Source organism: Rhinolophus hipposideros, assembly GCF_964194185.1.
Source record: "Rhinolophus hipposideros genome assembly, chromosome: 9".
Classification (NCBI taxonomy): Eukaryota; Metazoa; Chordata; class Mammalia; order Chiroptera; family Rhinolophidae; genus Rhinolophus; species Rhinolophus hipposideros.
The window spans coordinates 79728709-79746821 of record NC_138055.1 but is presented as its reverse complement, the minus strand read 5'-3'; the positions used below and the strand labels follow the sequence as shown (position 1 = coordinate 79746821).

General features: G+C 35.1%; 1 protein-coding gene across 5 annotated transcripts in view; it reads left to right on the top strand.

The window, feature by feature from the left end:
* MGAT4C (MGAT4 family member C) overlaps window positions 1–18113 on the top strand; it is a 684332-nt gene that overhangs the window by 103556 nt on the left and 562663 nt on the right. For 3 of the 5 annotated variants that reach the window (XM_081059246.1, XM_081059242.1, XM_081059247.1), the window contains exon 2: window positions 16231–16263. The exons of 1 other annotated variant lie outside the window; for it this stretch is intronic. The gene's annotated coding sequence lies outside the window, so the exon portion shown is untranslated. Of the gene's footprint in view, window positions 1–14602; window positions 14649–16230; window positions 16264–18113 lie in introns of all 5 variants that reach the window. One more of the 5 variants, XM_081059243.1, reaches the window with a different exon arrangement.

The following is an 18113-nucleotide window of genomic DNA, read 5'->3' as shown; positions in this document are numbered from 1 at the left end:
CTATTTCAAGGAGTTTAACTTTATAGTTATCAGAAAAATCAGGCGATATCTGGAAAGGAAAGTGTGGTCAAGATATTTTATTTTCACGAGGTAAGCTACATAACTGCGTGCTGTTTTGATGCTGCATGGTATGATCCAGTTAATGAGGAATATTTTATAATTAACAAAAGAGAGAAGACAAAATTGCTAGAGCAATGTCCTTGAGAAAGAAAAAGATGGATCTCAGTGCACAATGGAAACTCAGTGTTTACTTGGAGTGCAGTTCATCCTAATAACAGAACTTAGAATATTCAAAAACAAATGTAGAAAAATAGATGGAAAGTGTAGGTGGTGAACAGACTTTATCTCTTTACCACTTTATTTTCTTAGTGAAATAGGAGGAATGGTCACAAACTGAGAATGGGAGTAGAGAAGTTTGAGTTAAAAATACAAGTATAAAATTGTCCTATTGTACAGTTAAAAAAAAAGTGAATTGGGAAAATATAGTATGAGTTAGCATTCATGAACTTAAAGTTAGCCCAGTCCAGATGGTTTGGGGTTTCCTCCAGGCTGGTATAGGGGTACAGGTGCACGTGTGAAGTAGATGGAAAGTTGGATTTAACCATGGCTATGGTTTGGCTAAGAGACTAAACAAATATGATACAAAACAAAAGGATGTTGATGTTGCAGTTAAGTAAGTGATTTTTATAATGATTAGTAATTAAATTTAAGCTTGATAATAAAAGTGTGGGTGTTAGTTGAGGGGTGAGAGTTAAGGACAAATATGAAAGTCTCAATGGCTTCAAACTACTATTGGACTTAAACTCTTGGAATGAGTTGGAAAGAGAAAATTACAATAAGACATGGTTGAAGTTGAAGTTTAGGGTCAGTAGTAGTGATGACTAAAAACAAAGTCATGTGTGTGATCACAGAAGTGAGTTTTTTAATTAGGGTAGGGACAAAGATAACTGAGAATAACGGAGAAGCTTGGTCTTGGACTTTGAATTTACTGCTACAGAAGTAGTGTTGGGGATAGTTCTAGTGACCCAGGAGCTAACGTCATCAAAGAACAAAGGGAAGTGACATGGGGCATCTTACATGACAGCAACAAAGGGATAGGCTTTATACAGGAAGGTGATATAATTGTCTGGAATGGGGTGATGGATACAGAAAAGACATACCCCATTCTGAGGCCCAGACTTATTAAAACTGCAAAAGAAGCAATATCATCACAAAAGAACCAGGCTTAAGTTAGACAAGATAGTGGGAGACACATTCAAGGAAGAGGTTGAGGATATGGTCAATTTTTCTAATAACTGAACTTGAGAGAAAAAGAAAATATGGGTGATGGATGAATAAACATTCAGATCCAGAAGAGATCTTGGGCAGGAAGAGACTTCCAAGATGATATAATCTAATCATTTACATTTTGAAGCCTCTTCACAATATAACTAATACACATTCAGTCTCTATTTGATTATTTCCTGTGACTGGCTCCTTACAAGGCATCCATTGAAAACTGAGACATTTTTCTATGTTTAAAAATACTTCCATTTGCCTGAAAATCAAATAAAATCTATACAGCACAGTTTCCTTATAATGAGGACTCTCTCTTGCGTCCTGTTTGTGTTCCCCTATTATATCCAATCCCTCATTTGATCATTAGATTCAAACTCTCTGGTTTGCCTCCTCTCTTTCCTCATCCTTTTCTTTTTTTCAAACACTTTTTTTATTAGTTTAAGGTGTACAAAACAATGTAATAGTTAAACATTTATCATTTATATCCCTCACACAGTGATAACCCCCCTTTCCCCATCTGCTATCCCTCTGACATCACACACAGCCATTACATTTCAACTGTCTCTACTCCTAATGCTGTACTCAACTTCTTGTTGAGAAGTACATATATACATACATATATACATACATGTATATGTGTGTGTGTTTGTGTGTGTGTGTATATATATATATATATATATATATATATATATATATATATATATAAATATAATTGTAGTTAACATTCATTTTTGTTTAGTTTCAGCTTCAGGTGCACAGCGCAGTGATCAGGCATCTACATCATCCCTGAGGTGGTCTCCCTAATGAGACAAGTGTCCATCAGATACTCTACAAAATCTTTACAATATTATTAACTGCATTCCCCAAATTGACTTTTGTATCCCAGTGGCAATCTTGTGGTTACCAATTGTCCTTTTTAATCCCATCACCTTCTCTTTTATCCCCAACCCCCCTCCCATCTAGTAAAACAATAGCCAAGACGTGGAAACAACCGAAATGCCCATCGGTAGACAACTGGATTAAGAAACTGGTATATTTATAAAATGGAGTATTATACAGCCATAAAGAAGAATGAAATGTTACCATTTGCAACAATAGGGATGGACCTAGAGAACATTATGTTAAGTGAAATAAGTCAGGCAGAAAAAGACAAATACCATATGATCTCACCTATGTGTGGAATCTAAAGAAAAGAATAAATGAATGAACTAATCAGAAACAGCCTCTTCCCTTTCTGAGACTGGATATTTACAGAACTCCGACTTACTGTTTCAAATCACAGATAATTTCCTCAGCTGACCACCCTCAAAGCTACCAACATCACTAGAAACTTCAGTGAGGAGGTGCCCAATTCACTTATCCCCATTTTTGCACTACCGATCAGCTGCCCTCTACGCTCACGTTCTTCCTCCACACCCAAGTTCTATTTATGCTTGTAGCATATTTACTATTACTGTCTAAAAAGTATTCTTGACTCCTTCATTTTAATCTCCTGCTCATCTGTCAACACCACAACTATAGAAAAACCCCTCTCTGTGTTGGTACCCCAACAACTAAACATCAAACAGTAGATTGGAGGCATTGAGGATTCGTTTTTACCAACCACAGGTGGCCTTTCCACAGTGGGTTCAAGAAACAATTTTTATCCAGATAGTTTACTGTACCTGTTTGTACAATGAAATCACATCTTATCCACTCCACTTAAAAAATTTACTATATCTTTCTTCCCTCTACTAATATCAGTCTATGGCTTCACTTTTTATCAAATAGAATACATCAGGTCATAACTACTTAAACTTTTTGCTTCCGTATCTAAAAACTGACCTGCTGCCTCCTTTCCCATTACAACGAAAAAGGCACTACTCTAATACAAGTCAAATCCCTTTACATGTGCTCCTTTGCTCCCATGCACTTCTAGCTTTGTTGTTTCTTGCATCTTTACCATCTTGCATTTCTACCACGTACTCTGATCAGTCAAACATGATCTAGTATCTACAAACAAACAACAAAAAAGAAGCCTTGTTTTGACCACATATATCCCTTTAGCTATTACTTTTAAGTCTTATGTTTACCATTTTCTTTCATAACCAGCTTTTCAAGACAGTTGGTTTGGTGGGGAGGTGTTGTGTATTTTTTGTATTCTTTTTACATTTACTGCTACTCGAACATTCTCATCTTCCAGTTGCTTTTTCACCATTGCCATTCTAAAGTTCAGCTTGCAGGGTCACTGACTAGTGACTTGTGGCTAAACTCACCATATTTCCATCCTACTTTAGTTGTTAGCAGTATTTGACTATAGCCTTCTTCCTGAGAGCTTTAACTTCTTGGTCTCTATAAGAGGTTAGGCGTGTGTATTGTGAATACATATTGTCAGTCTCTAAAATTTGAGCGGTGACAAAATGTAATTATGTTTATTTTGTTTTTTTTTCCTCATAACCAGTCTTAGCTTCTGAGTTTCCATTCTGCTTGGTAACAATAAATAAATTAATAAATAAATAAATTAATTAATTAATTAATTTAAAAAAACCTGAATCCATTTAAGTAGATTCAGTTGCTTAAAAATATTCTCAGTGTCAGGATTTGATTCACTACAATCAGAACTGACCTTCCATCTTCTTCTTTCTTTCTTCCTGAGTTGGCTTAATATCTGAAAAGTTTATATAGTACAGTCCTATCAGATGGGGAGGCATCTGGGCTTCAGCCGTCCTTTGTCCTAGACTGACATCTGTTTCAATGTACACTCATGCCCCATCTCCCCATCACACTGGCATCTGTTCAGGTTTCTATATTCCCACCTGGTTTCATGCCGTATATCATACACTGCTCTTTGTTAGAATTTCCTTTCATTATAACCACAGATCCCTTCCACATCTGCCTGCTTTCTCTTTCTCAGCCCACTTTCTTGTCAGAGGCCAAAGCAAATCCTGTTGCTTTCTCTTGTGACCTACGGACCACAGAACTCTCTCTGTGGCTGCCTGTGGCTTCTCCCTTTCTGGCAGTAAAAAGATATTCAGCCCTTTTGCTCCCATTTCATCCAGTTACTAGGGAATCCTAAAGGGATATATCTTGACATCATTCCAGAAAGTATTAAGGGCAAATCTGTCATATATTCTTGGAACTCCAAACTGTTCTATAGTTCTTGTCAATATCCTCTTTAACCCTCACTTATTTTAACAGTAGACAGTGCACAGAACCTCTTCTGAGATCCCACCAGGGTCAAAATGATTCTCTCCAATGCATTGTTCAACCTATCTCTGTACCAAAGGGAGTAAGTATCCTTTTTATTCCAATGAGGAAAGAGGGATTTAATTATTTCCTTCTTCCAACTCTTTGTCTATTATATCAGTAACATAGCTTTCATTAAAATGAAAACCAAAGATTGAGCATCTCTGCGCTTAGGCCTCTATTTTCACTTCCTCCCAGGTGACTGAGCTAGACAAAAAAGGCACCCTGTTAAGGGTGAAGAAGGTATTTGTTGAAGATTAGAGGGAGAAGGACATATTTCTGCATTATGGCAGAATGGGTAATCTGCTTATCTATTTGGCTGGGGAAAAATTATAAATACTGAATAAATTAACATTTAAATGCATTGATGAGCTAAATAGAAAGTAACAAATAACTTGAGGCAAAACTAAACAAAAGGAGAAAATGGAATATGGTAGCAGAATGCTGATATTAGCTTCTGTAATGAGATCATTTGTAAATTCTAGTGAACTTGAATTTTAGTTTTCATGGATTTGCAGAGCCTAGAGAACAGGGAGATGAGTCCAGCAGTTACTTAAGTTAGAAAGGCTGAAGGAATATAATTCTATCATAATGCTAAGTCGACCAAGTTGACTAACTCCTCTATGTGGGTGAAATAGATACAAATGTACATTCACTGATTGTTTTACAACAAGACATTCCTATCTGGAATCCTAGTGCTGAATGATGGGGGAAAAATATTCCCTGTATCTAAATAAACAACCTTTATTTTGGATTGTAGCCTGAATTTACCCTACTGATGTTATGTGATAAATGTCAACGTACTACTACCATTTCACATGGTGCTAAGTTGGTATAGTACCCTGTCACCTGGCAGAAAAAAAATAAAATAAATTTTCTATAGTAGAACGCCCCTTCAGTCCAAACCACAAGTAACTCCCACAAATGAAGAAACAAAACTCATAGACACAGACAATAGTTTAATGGTTACCAGAGGGTAAGTGGGAAGGAGTGTAGTAGATGAGGGTAAACAGGATAAAATATATGGTGATAGAAAGAGAACTGACTCTGGGTGGTGAACACACAATGTGATATATAGATGATGTAATACAGAATTGTCCACCTGAAACCTATGTAACTTTACTAACAATTGTCACTCCAATAAACTTTAATTAAAATAAAGAAAAAAAAGTAATATGTTCATAATAAAATTTACAAACCACCCAAAGAAATAAGGCACCACAAGCTAAATTATCCAGAATTAAGAGACAGAATATCACATATCAGTGAAATCATAGGGTTCTCTGCTTTTTTAGTCTGACTTATTTCTCTTAGCATTATACTCTCAAGATCCATCCATGTTGTCACTAACAATTGTCACCCCAATAAATTAAAAAAAAGAGACAGAATATCAAAACTGAATATATAAAATAAATATACTTCATAAGTTGCATAAATAAATGGAAAGTCTGAGAAAAAGAAAGCAGCAAGAGAATATTGAAGAGACCAAGAAGAGTTGACAAAAGACTCAAGAGAATGGTTTGATATTGAAACTATTGTTTTAGGTCAGGGTCCCTGTAAATAGGCTCTGAGATATACATTTGCATGCAGGAAGTTGTTTTGGGTATGTTTGGGGGTGGGGAAAAATAAAACAAACAAACAAAAAAAACACCATTGGGTCAGTCAGGAAAGCCAGATTCAGCAGAGGCAAGGGAGATGTATTGCAACAGAAGCCTCATGTTGTTATAAACTCTGGACCTAATCACTCCTAAAATTGCTACTCAAAATCAGACATCGGACATATTTTTAGTATTTATGTCCATTATACAGAACAGCAACCATCCCTCAAACTGAATATAATATTTATAAGGGGAAAATAAGATCACAGGCGTGAAAACTCTTTAAGAACTCTGAAAGTTCTCTACAAATGGATTATTATGACTGCCCAGGAATCAAAAGCAGAGCCACTGGTGGCAGATAATCTGAGTTCACTTCTGACTGACAGTAGCTAGTGGACCAAAAACAAATTACTAAGCATCTCTGTGCCTCGTTTTTCTCATATCTAGAATGAAAATAATAATAATAAAAGTATTTTGTAGTATTGCTTTGGAGGATTAAATAAAATGAATATAGCAGAAGAATAAGAATGGCGCATACTGGGCAGCCGGATGGCTCAGTTACTTAAAGTGCGAGCTCTGAACAGCTGGGTTGCCAGTTCGATTCCCACATGGGCCAGTGAGCTGCACCCTTTATAACTAGATTGAAGGACAACGACTTCGAGCTGATGGGCCCTGGAGAAACACACTGTTCCCCAATATTCGCCAGTAAGAAAAGTTTAAAGAAATATTTTTTAAATAGCACCTATTATAGAACAATAGTTTATTTCATATTATCTAATATAATAAACATACTTTTAAAAAGGGAGAAGAGGACCATTATCATAATCCCTAATTTAGCATCTGCCTCACTTTTCCTATATTTACTTTGAGATGCTCTTTAACCACCTGTCCATAAGACATTTTATGATCATAGTTCACATAAAGCCTATTTCTCACTCCCAAAGCAAAACACTATTTTACTGATATTTACCTTTATTGAAATCTATGCATTCTGCAACAGCACAAGCTACTGACTCTTTCTCTAACACTTTGTATACATATATATAGGAGAATAAAATTGCCTTATCTTACCTTTTTTACGTCAGTGTATCACTCACATATTTGCGTAAAGACACTGTTTCTTGGGCTAAGCATTTTAGGATATGTTAGGCTGATTCCTTTCATCTTAGTATTATATTAACAAGTAAAAATTAAAGCATTGAGATTTTTATTAGGAGAAGCATTCACTGTTAATGAAACAACATTGAAAAAATATGTTTTCATCTGTTCATCTGTGCCCTGAAATGACCATATATATACATATATATATTTTTTTTCTTTCTGTGTTGTTTTGTTTTTTTTTCCTATTCTTCTTTTTTTTTATTTTTTTTTATTAATTTTATTGGGGTGACAATTGTTAGTAAATTTACATAGATTTCAGGTGTACAATTCTGTATTACATCGTCTATAAATCCCATTGTGTGATCACCACCCAGAGTCAGTTCTCCTTCCATCACCATATATTTGATCCCCTTTACCCTCATCACCCACCCCCCACCCCCTTACCCTCTGGTAACCACTAAATTATTGTCTGTGTCTATGAGTTTTTGTTTCTCATTTGTTTGTCTTGTTCTTTTTGGTTTATATACCACATATCAGTGAAATCATAGGGTTCTCTGCTTTTTCTGTCTGACTTATTTCACTTAGCATTATTCTCTCGAGATCCATCCATGTTGTCACAAATGCTCCTATATCATCTTTCCTTAACGCCGAATAGTATTCCATTGTGTATATGTACCACAACTTCTTTATCCATTCATCTATCGAAGGACATTTTGGTTGTTTCCATGTCTTGGCCACCGTAAACAAAGCTGCAATGAACATTGGCGTACACGTGTCTCTATAGAGAAATGCTTTTATATTTTTGGGGTAGATACCCAGGAGAGCGATTGCTGGGTCATATGGTAATTCTATTCGTAATTTCTTGAGGAACCTCCACACTGCCTTCCATAGCGGCTGCACCAGTCTGCATTCCCACCAACAGTGTATGAGGGTTCCTTTTTCTCCACAGCCTCTCCAACACTTGTTACTATTTGTTTTGTTGATGAAAGCCATTCTGACGGGTGAGGTGATATCTCATTGTGGTTTTCATTTGCATTTCTCTGATGATTAGCGATGTTGAGCATTTTTTCATATGTCTATTTGCCATTTGTATATCCTCTTTGGAGAAATGTCTCTTCAGGTCCTCTGTCCATTTTTCAATTGGGTTGTTTGTTTTTTTGTTGTTGAGTTTCATGAGTTCCTTGTATATTTTGGATATTAGCCCCTTATCAGAGGAACTGTTTGCGAAAATCTTCTCCCATTCAGTTGGTTGCCTCATTATTTTGTCAATAGTTTCTTTTGCTGTGCAGAAACTTTTCAGTTTCATATAATCCCATTTGTTTATTTTAGTTTTTACTTCCATTGCCTTTGGAGTCAAATTCATAAAATGCTCTTTGAACCCAAGGTCCATAAGTTTAGTACCTATGTTTTCTTCAATGCAGTTTATTGTGTCAGGTCTTATGCTTAAGTCTTTGATCCATTTTGAATTAATTTTGGTACATGGTGACAGATAGCAGTCCAGTTTCATTCTTTTGCATGTAGCTATCCAATTCTGCCAGCACCATTTATTGAAGAGGCTGTCTTTCGTCCATTGTATGTTTTTAGCTTCTTTGTCAAAAATTATCTGTCCATATTTATGTGGTTTTATTTCTGGGTTCTCAATTCTATTCCATTGGTCTATGTGTCTGTTTTTCCGCCAATACCAAGCTGTTTTGATTATTGTAGCCCTGTAGTACAAGGAAAAATCAGGGAGTGTGATACCTCCAGTATTGTTCTTTTTTTTTAATATTGCTTTGGCTATTTGGGGTCTTTTGTGGTTCCAAACAAATCTGATGATTTTTTGTTCTATTTCTTTAAAAAATGCCATTGGGATTTTAATGGGGATTGCATTAAATCTGTATATGGCTTTGGGTAATATGGCCATTTTAACTATGTTGATTCTTCCAATCCATGAGCACGGAATGTCTTTCCATTTCTTTGTGTCTTCTTCAATTTCTTTCAAAAATGTCTTATAGTTTTCAGCATATAAATCATTCACATCCTTGGTTAAGTTTATTCCTAGGTATTTTATTCTTTTTGCTGCAATTGCAAAAGGAATTGTTTTTTCTATCTCTTTTTCTGAGATTTCATTGTTGGTATATAGGAAAGCAATGGACTTTTGTACGTTGATTTTGTAGCCAGCAACTTTACTGTATTCATTGATTGTTTCTAATAGCTTTTTGGTGGAGTCTTTAGGGTTTTCTATATATAGCATCATGTCATCTGCAAAGAGTGACAATTTAACTTCTTCATTCCCAATTTGGATGCCTTTTATTTCTTTCTCTTGCCTGATAGCTCTGGCGAGGACTTCCAACACTATGTTGAAAAGCAGAGGTGATAGGGGACAACCTTGTCGTGTACCTGAACGTAGAGCAAAGGGCTTCAGCTTTTCACCATTAATTATGAGATTAGCTGAGGGCTTGTCGTATATGGCCTTTATTATGTTGAGGTATTTTCCTTCTATACCAATTTTAGTAAGTGTTTTAATCATAAATGGATGTTGTATCTTATCAAATGCTTTTTCTGCATCAATTGATAGAATCATATGATTTTTGTCCTTTATTTTGTTTATGTGATGTATCACATTGATGGATTTGCGAATGTTGAACCATCCTTGTGCCCCGGGGATGAACCCCACTTGGTCGTGATGAATAATCTTTTTAATGCATTGTTGTATTCGATTTGCTAGAATTTTGTTTAGGATTTTAGCATCTGTATTCATCAGAGATATAGGTCTGTAGTTTTCTTTTTTTGTGTTGTCCTTACCAGGTTTTGGTATCAGGGTAATGTTGGCCTCATAAAATGAGTTAGGGAGTACTGACTCTTCTTCAATTTTTTGGAAGAGTTTGAGCAGGATTGGTATTAGATCCTCTTTGAAGGTTTGGTAGAATTCACTGGTGAAGCCATCTGGTCCAGGACTTTTGATTTTGGGAAGGTTTTTGATGACTGATTCAATTTCGTTACTGGTGATCGGCCTGTTAAGATTTTCCAGTTCTTCATGATTCAGCCTTGGAAGGCTATATGTTTCTAAGAACTTGTCCATTTCTTCTAAGTTATTAAATTTGGTGACATATAGTCCTTCATAGTATTCTTGGATAATCCTTTGTATTTCTGTGGTGTCCGTGATAACTTCCCCTTTTTCATTTCTGATTTTGTTAATTAGTGTCTTCTCTCTTTTTATCTTAGTGAGTCTAGCCAAGGGTTTGTCGATTTTGTTAATCTTTTCAAAGAACCAGCTTTTTGTCACATTAATTTTTTCTATTGTCTTTTTGTTCTCTATTTCATTTAGTTCTGCTCTGATTTTTGTTATTTCCTTTCTTCTGCTGACCTTGGGTTTCGCTTGTTCTTCTTTTTCTAGTTTTTTAAGGTGTAACATGAGATTATTTATTTGGGATTTTTCTTGTTTCTTGAGATAGGCCTGTAATGATATAAATTTCCCTCTTAAAACTGCTTTCGCGGCATCCCAAAAATTTTGGTAGGATGTATTTTCATTGTCATTTGTTTCTATGTATCTTTTGAGCTCTCCTCTAATTTCTTCTTTGACCCAGTCGTTCTTTAAAAGTATGTTGTTTAGTCTCCATGTATTTGTGTTTTTTCCTGCTTTCTTTTTGCAGTTGATATCCAATTTCAAAGCTTTGTGATCAGAGAATATGCTTGGTATGATTTCAATCTTCTTAAATTTGCTGAGGCTGATTTTGTGTCCCAATATATGGTCTATCCTTGAGAATGTTCCATGTACACTAGAAAAGAATGTATAGTCTGATGTTTTAGGATGAAGTGCTCTATATATGTCAATTATGTCCAATTCATCTAATGTGTCATTTAGGGCTGCGATTTCGTTATTTATCTTCTGTTTGGATGATCTATCTATAGCTGTCAATGATGTATTTAAGTCCCCTAGTATAATTGTGTTTTGGTCAATTTCTCCCTTTAGTTCTGTTAGTAGTTGCTTGGTATATTTCGGTGCTCCCTGATTGGGGGCATAAATATTGATGACTGTTATGTCTTCTTGTTGTATAGTCCCCTTTACCATTATGAAATGTCCATCTTTGTCTCTTGTTATCTTTTTCACCCTGAAGTCTGTTTCATCGGAAATCATTATGGCTACACCTGATTTTCTCTGGGTACCATTTGCTTGGAGTGTCAATTTCCACCCTTTCACTTTGAGTCTGTGCTTGTCCTTGTAGCTGAGATGTGTCTCTTGTAGGCAGCATATGGTTGGGTTTAGTTTTTTGATCCAATCTGCTACTCTGTGTCTCTTTATTGGTGAGTTCAGTCCATTTACATTTAGGGTGATTATTGATATGTGAGGATTTCCTGTCATTCTGTCTTTAGTTTTCTGGTAAGGCTGTGTCTCCATTGTTTCTTTGCCTTTTTGTTGTTGTCTATTATTTCTGTGTGTTGGTATTCTATGATGTTTCCCTCTGTTTCTTCTTTTATTACAGTATATATTTCAGATTTGGATGTTTTTTGAGTGGTTACGCTTGAGTTTATGTAAAAGAAAGTTTGATATTTAGAGTATTCCAGTTTCTTCAGTACGCTTACTTTCTCTATTCCCATATTCCAGTTCAGGCCTTTACGCTCCCCCTTTTTATGTTTCGGTTGCCACAAGTTGTCCCTGTTGATGGTGGTCTAATAGCCTCCTTTAGTATTTCTTGTAGTGCAGGTCGTGTATTAGAAAATTCCCTCAGCTTCTGGATGTCTGGAAAGGTCTTTATTCCTCCTTCATATCTAAAGGAGATCTTTGCTGGATATATTATTCTTGGCTCATGATTTCTCTCTCTCAATAGTTTGAATATTTGGTTCCATTCCCTCCTAGCTTGTAGAGTTTCTGCTGAAAAATCTGATGATAATCTAATGGGCTTTCCTTTGTAAGTTACCGTCTTCTTTTCCCTGGCTGCCTTGAGGATTCTTTCTTTGTCATTGATTTTAGACAGCTTCAATACAATGTGCCTTGGTGAAGGCCTGTTGGGATTGAGGTAATTAGGTGTTCTATTTGCTTCTTGGATTCGAGGATCCAGTTCTGTCCACAAGTTTGGGAAGTTCTCATCGACAATTTGTTTGAATATATTCTCTGTTCCCTTCCCTCTTTCTTCTCCTTCTGGTATGCCCATTATTCTTATATTGCTCTTTCTGATGGAGTCAGAAAGTTCTTGTAGAGTTCTTTCATTTCTTTTAAGTCTCAAGTCTCTTTCTTCTTCCCTCTGTGTAAATTCCAGGTTCCTATCTTCGATGTCACTGATTCTTTCCTCCATCTGGTCAACTCTACTACCTAAGCTGGATATTTTATTGTTAATTTCTTCTATTGAGTTCTTAATCTCCAGAAATTCTATTTGGTTCTTTTTCAAGATTTCAATCTCTTTTGTAAAATGCTCATGGTGTTCTTTGATTGTGTTTCTGAGTTCATTAAACTGCCTTTCTGTGTTTTCTTGCATCTCGTTCAGTTTTTTCAGAATTGCGATCTTGAATTCTCTGTCATTTAAATCACAACGGTCCATATCTCTAAGTTCCTTTTCTGGAGACTTTTCACTTTCTTTCTGAGCTATCTTGTTGCCTTGGTTATTCATGGCAATCACTGATTTACTATTTCTCTTCCTAGACATCTACAGGAGTGTCTTCTGCAACAGGTTGATAGGTATGCGAAGAGCTTTTGGAGTTCCAAAGCTCTTTCTGCACCAGATTCAGAGCCCGTTTGTTTCAGCAGTTCTGTTTACTCCTGCAGGGATCCGCCCAGATAGGTGGGGCCAGGGGCGGGGTGAGTTGTGAGAGGTGGCCCAGAGCAATGGCGGCGACCACCACCACAGCCAGTCCTGCTTCCACAGCTCCCTCCCCTTTGCCGGAACTAGTTGAGCTGCGAATCTGTGTCTGCGGTCCACAGTTCTCAGAGCAGCAAATATTCTGTCCTTTGATCCGACACTGCTACTTTATCGCTTCTAGCACCGGGCAGGTGGGGGCGGGGCGAGCTCTGGGAGGGTAGGGAGGGGGCGGCTAGTCTCCATGCCTAAGGCTTCCGTTCTCCGCTCAGCAGTGAGGGATTAAACCACCGATTTCAGCCCTCTTCCCTCAGTCTTTGCTCCGAGGTCTGCCGTGAGCGAGCGTTGGGTTCAGCGGTTTTGTATGCTGCCCCCTCAGCCCTGTGGGCCGTAAGCGGAGCCCTAGCAGTCCGAGTCCTTCCCTCTCCCGCAGCGGGGGTAGTTCCGGGAGCAGCGGGCTCCGAGCACTGAGCTAGGTCTGTGTCCTGCACCCGCGCGGCTCCGTCTCCGCACTTCTCCTCTCCCTCCTCCCCCGCTCCCGCGATTCACCCACCTGGAGGTGAATTCAGTAGTGGGCCTCTTCGTCTTGCCTGTCTGCTGTGCAAGGAGTCCTTTGTGGAGTTATTGTTGTCCGATTCGTTGTAAATTCCAGGGGAGCGTTACAGAGGCTCACCTCACGCCGCCATTTTTCCCCTTTTTTCCTATTCTTAGAACAAGCCAAGTGCATTTGCTTCATTAAGAAATTTTATTTATTCTGGACTTTTAGAAAAGAGCAAAATAACTGCTAATTTTTATGGTTTAAAATTTCAATTTGTTTAGTAGCAATTGGAATAAATCTCCTATGGAATCTGGTCCACTAGTTCATTCGATTACAGCAATAAACAAGTACTTTGTTTTTGTCTTTATGTTTGAGCAGATTTATCCTGTTCTTTAAAGAAAATCTGTGGCAATTTGACTCTCACAGTAAAATGTCAAGATGAAAAATCCACACCGTAATTTCAGTTTGCAATGCTTGTAGTTCAAAGGATATTTACCACACATGTGATTTATTTTTCAATCACCTAAGATTTAACAAGAAAACTATACCATGTTTAACATGCCCAAAAATGAGAAATAATTTATTTTTACGAATTTTGGTTGACCAGTAAAACCATGTTATTTCTATAGATACTATTAGGAACAACAATAGCACAACATCTATTGAATTGCATAGAGTAACTATTTTAAATTTCAAAGAATAATAAAAGGCAACACCTGAGGAGAAAGTGATACAGACACTCTAATGCGATTTTGGGGAATGATTCATGGATGTTAGGTAGATGGAAGTGATGAATAATATCTTTTCAGGGCTTTTATTGTGAGATTAAGCTTCTGTTTTTCAAATGCACGTTATTCTCTTGAGTCCTTTTAACACACACACACACACACACACACAAAATAATACAGATTGTGGTTATCTTTATAATAAACTTGACAAAAATAAATTGGTTGAAATGAAAATTCAAAATGTTGCAATAGCTCGTGTGTTTCAAATGCTCTGACACTTGATTTTGGCAAATGACTTGCTGTAGTTCTTAGCATCAATTTAGAAAAAATCTACTTTAGAATTAATGTCTTCTCACTTTTCAGCTGTACTCTCTTCAGAACTAAACCTCTTAGACCTGCCTTCTGCTGAGTAAGTCCTTGGCTTCCTTACTTACACAGTTTTATTTTCTTAACGATAACATCTGTCATTGCAAATTGCACTTGATCTAAATTCTCCTTCAGGTCTTTTCTCTTGTTTTCCTCCAAAACCAATTTAGTCTTGTTTTAACTATAAACACTAACTTAATATTGGATAGTTCTTGTTAAGTGCAGAATTGAAAGATATTTAACATACACTGTTAAGACAAAAAAGTGAATTAGAAAATACAATTTTGTATTATATAGTTGTATGTATAAATATATTGGTACATGAGATAATATTAAAATATGTTGGTACATACATAGAAAAAAATCTGGCATAATATGCAGCAAATTCAATAGTATTTATTTCTTGAGTGGGATTATAGTAAACGTTCATTCCTTATATCTTTATTTGTTATATTCAGCAAGAGAGGGTTTTTTTATTGTTATTTTTTCTATTTTGGATTGGTATTTGTAATAAAACAAGGAAAAGACCAGAAGTATATAAATCTGCATATTAACAATTGCTAACTCCAGGAGACAGAATTACAGGTGATCTTAATGTTCCACTTGACTATATTTGAAATATATGTCAATTATTATAATTACAAATTTAGGCAAAGCAAGGTAGAATTGTATTAGTGGACTGAAATTCCAAAATTCCCTTATTTACGGCACTCATTAAAACACCTCATTCCTCATAGATTTTTTCTTTGGAAATATGATTTTATAAATATCTTTAACTTTTAATTTAATGAAATTTGTTTATCAATAAATTACCTTGATTGTGTGAGCATCGTTAAGTCCCCAAACCCAATGTAATCAATCACAACTAAGTTATTACTTGACTTTCTTAAAAGCTTCTCCAATTGATTGTATGGGAATTGGCAATTAAAAGAGTTGGGTTTTATTTTGGTTTTTACTTTATTTTTTCTTTATTTTCTTTTTTTCTGGTGTTTATATCATTTTTTTTAATATAGGTTCACAGGTAATAAAAATGAATTAACAACATGTTTCCTTTCATATATAACAGGAAAACCACATTAGGAAGGCTCTTTCTATTTATAAGAAACTTTAAGATAATTTTTTTTAAAGTAAAAAATAGTTTCAGTAAATGCTTGTCTGAGATATTTCTTTCCCTTATGCTTTAATGTACTAAATAACTCTTTCTTATGAACCATGTGGGTATTTACGTTTCATTAACTTGTTTTAAAATTATTATATCATTAAGTATTCATGTTTTAGTCCTAATTATCCTCTCAATTTCTCTTACTGTTATTGTCATCCTTTGGCTTCTACCTTTCCAGAAATATTTAAGATCTCTGATAGCTAATGGTAATATCAGAGGACATTTTCTGGATCCAGACCAAACATAATATCTTTAAGAAATGTTTGTACATACCAAGCTTGCCAGCTACTTACAGTGCATAACAGAAGATAAATGTACACTACTCTACACCAAGGCTAAAATAAGCCAAGCCATCTGACTGCTAGTGACTTAATTTTTACGTACTGGTAGCTGTTTATAATTCTCATCATCATGTTATAAGAATATGATTTATTAATCCTCCTGGCATTTTTCTCCCTGACAGCTTCTCAACTGCTGCTGCATCCTTCTTGAATGGGTAAGTACTATACTATCAAGAAACTGTGACTCAATTTAACATGTTGAGACTATTTGTTTTAGGCTCTTTCTCTACTAATGTGAAAAAACTTGGATTTAACAGTCAAAGATAGTTTAAGGGTTTAAGAGAAGTGAAAATGAAAAAAAAATGAATTTGGAGATGTGATTGTAATGAACGAAACATTTCAATATTTTAAATTCAGAGTGGGTTAAAATATAACTCTCATTACAGTTTTTACAGGCAGATTGTAATATTTTACTCCAAATGGAAATATATACTTTTAAGACTGCTACACTCTCATGAATACTCAAATGTTTTAATTCAAGAATATTTGTGCTATAATATTTAGAAGTGTATAACTTTTAACTATATTTTTTCATTTTTAAATTAATTTCAAATAATTGACAGTTGGCTAAAACCACCAATTCAAAGTCGTATTTCTCTCTCCATTTATGTATCTATTACATTTTATTTAATTACTATCAAACTAGATCTGATATTGCTTACATAGTAAATGTATTAAACACAAACAATAAAAAAGCTCAAAATTATTTGAAGAAAATGTGTATATATACATGTATACATACAGGCTGTTTTAATTTGTTTTCTTTGTAATAAAACATGGAGAAAAGTGAGAAGTGTGTATATCCATCCACATATTAACAATGACTAATTCCAGGAGATAGAATTATAGACAATCTTAATTTTATTAATACATATGTGTGTGTGTATATATATATATATATATATACATATATATACACTTACTTCATATATATAATTAATTATCTTTTAAGGCTAATTAATAATCTTTTTATTAATAATCTTTTAAGGCTAAACTCTAAACAAAGTTGTGTTGCTAGAAACTATAGCAAGAAAAAGAAAAATATTTGAATTGTCTAGTAAAAGAAATGAAGTATTTTTGTTTAATGTGGACACATTTCTTCATGAAAGTGAATCCAGAAGCAATTCGGGCATATAAAATACATTAGGTAATATCAGATTGTCAACTGTAAATTTACAAAGAAATTTTATTCAGATTGGTAATCTATATGTATATTTTTATTTCTAAATGATCTGTTGCCTGGATACTGATAACCTATCTCTATAGTTTTGCATCTTAGGTTAGTAAAAATCTCCTATAGAAAATAAAGATATTGTAGGTTCATACTACCATGATTTAATTTGATACATTTTGCTTACATTTTAAGAGGAAGGTATAGATATGTGGTGAGTGATCTCACTCAAATTTCAGATGTTTCAAACTGTCTTTTGTCAAGTTATAAATGATGTTTCTGTCATGATTATATGAAATTTTGAAATGAGCATCTAAAGGACTGTATTCTCTGGTGTTGATTGTTAGAGAAAGATTCATAATCTTTAGACATTGTTATTCTTCTGTGAGAGTTTTGGAGATTTGGAGAGTGATCATATATTTCCTATACTATCCTACATTGTAAATGTTTTCTATTATATTCCTACATAGAAGTAAAACAAAGTATTAATTCCTACACATGTAGGAAAAATGCAACCATAATGCAATTTACAATCTGTTTCAACCTTGGAAAGGGGCTTGTTTAACATGCCATAATTTTCACCAAATTATTAGAAAGTCATAATACTTGACTAACGTATTTTAAACATAAGTGTGGCAATTGCATGGGGGTACACACGTCTAGAAGGGAGTGTTGGTTACTTTAATCTCTGTCTATGCAATTTCCTGGGGAGTCTTTTATCTGATCTGGTCTAAACAAAGTCATTGTCATTTACACCCAATTTTTTTTTTAAGTTCCCTGAGATTCAGAGAACTGGTAAATAACCAATGAGGAACCAATTAAATAATAATTATT